The following is a 2,264-nucleotide window of genomic DNA, read 5'->3' on the forward strand; positions in this document are numbered from 1 at the left end:
TAGATCCTCCCATGAGCACCAACTTTGTGCCCAAAGCAGGATTGCAGTTCCTGCCTTGAAGGCCTGAAGCATCCCTCACTGGCTCCTGATCGGTTTGGTGGATGTCGGCTGCAGAAACAGAATAGTTTGAAAGGATGGAGAGAAGAAGCTGGTTCAAGGAGAGAGCAAGGGGCTAGTTAGCCTATTGTATTAAACAGTCAGTGCAACCCCAAGTGTAACTGGGATGAGGTGAGATGGGGCAGTTGGTCTGTCCAGCCAGCGGGATTCATGGGGCAACTTGGGAAGAGTTGAGGTCCCCAGAGTACACAGCGAGGGATGCCGATTAGCTTGAAAGCCGCCCTGCCCTGGGAGTGGGATCCTGCAATGTAGAGACGGAGGGATCGCTGGCTCTGCGGACAGGCTGTGAGGATGCTGCTAACTCCCCACCCCAGTTCAGCTGGGGAGAGACTCCTGTTATACTGGGCAATGGAAATGGTTGTGGGGCTGGGGGACAGGACTGGTGAGGAGAGGCTGAGGGAAATGGGCTGATTTTGTCTGCAGAGGGGAAGACCGAGGGGGATTGAATAGCAGCCTTCACTTCCCTGAAAGGTATTTCCAAAGAGGCTGGAGCTGGACTGGTCTCAGTGGGGGCAGATGGCAGAAGGAGCAATGGGCTCAAGCTGCAGCAAGGGAAGTTGAGGTTGGATGTTAGAAAAAATTCTCTCACAGGGAATTTACCCGGAGAGGTGGGGGAGTCTCCATCCTCGGGGGTTTTGGAGATTCAGGTGGACCAAGCCTTGGCTGGGATGATGTAGTTGGGGCTGGTCCAGCTTTGAGCAGGGGGCTGGACTAGATGTGACCTCCTGAGGTCCCTTCCAGCCCTCATTTTCTGTGATTTCTATAGGTCTGCCAAAGGCATATCGCACCAGACTGACCGAGGACCTCCCTTTGATCAAGTAAGGGATCTCTATAGTGTGAGAGAGTGTGGGGGGAGCTGTATTACCATGAAGTGATAGCAGAAGAGTTTAAAAAGGATGTGCAGTGGTGACCTAAGGGTACCTTCATGGGACAGCTGCTTTTGCTCCATCCTGGGGCTGGGCAACTTGGGCCAGGTCCCATCCCACCTCATAGGCATCAAAGCACAATCCTGTTCCACCCCAAAAGGCCATGAATGCACAAGATGGGGGGTCCTGCTCGTCCTTGCCATTTTGTGATGTAGTCTCAAAGCCAAGATGCAGCTATGGCACAAAGGTAGGCCCAAGTCATGGCTTTTCAGGGACTTTGGCAAGGTGGGCGAGGACTGCACTTGGCCTGTGTGTTGTGGGGAAAGGATCTAGGTCGCTTGTGTGCAGGGTTTTAGCATAGAGGAGGAGGAGATAAAGCCCCCAGAGTCCCTAACCCAGTTTGGGTTAGCCAGCATTCAGCAGGACTGGGAGAGACTGTGCTGGAGTGGAGATATCCTGCCTTGCAGAGGCAGAGAGCTTAGTAGCTCTTAAAAGTGGATTAGACCTTTGCGCTTATACAAATAGCAAGAATATCACAGCTTAAGAGCTAAGATGCCCAGTCTTCTGCCAAAGGATATATATCTAACCACTAGGAGCTCAGCATCAGGAGCACATTTCTACCCTGGCTGTGTTACTGGGGTCTTGGTCTGCTATCTGGTCCCATGTAAACCAGTGCAGCCTTGCGCATGGTCCAGTCGCCAGCAACTAAACTGGGCCAGCCTGGGGGAGGAGTGTGTGTGGACACCCAGCAAGACTTGCCAAAGGGTGGAAGAGCTCCCGGTGAGCCAGTGGCCATTCGTACCTGGAGTGGAGATGGGCTGAAGAGTCACTAAAGACGCCCAATATTGAAGGTGCCCCAATGGTCGTACCAGCCCCCGGACTGACTTGACTCGTGTTACTGGAATATTGCCCATTAAGACAGTTCTGGATCTTCCTTTAAAATATCTTGGACAATTAGTCGTGGAGCAGGGGTGTAGGATTTGATGGACTTCTGCTGTCCCCTACTCTGTCGCTTCCTGTGTCCTTCCCCTCCATTGCATGTGCCATCCTGGTCTGCAGTCCAGCTTAAAGCTCAGAGTGATTTGGTTAATCTGCAGAAAAACCCTCTTAGGACTGACATCTTCCCATTAATTATATAAGATACTGAGACCAAGCAAATAAGGCAATGGGCCCAAGCACTGTCCCTGGATCACTTCCTGGAGTATCATGCCAGCTTCTCACCTGGTGTCCAAGGAGAGTGGTCGCTCCTTAAGGAGACGATCCTCCCAGCCCAAAGGAAGG

The sequence above is a fragment of the Crocodylus porosus genome, unplaced genomic scaffold, assembly GCF_001723895.1.
Source record: "Crocodylus porosus isolate Cpor-Errol unplaced genomic scaffold, CroPor_comp1, whole genome shotgun sequence".
Lineage (NCBI taxonomy): Eukaryota > Metazoa > Chordata > Crocodylia > Crocodylidae > Crocodylus > Crocodylus porosus.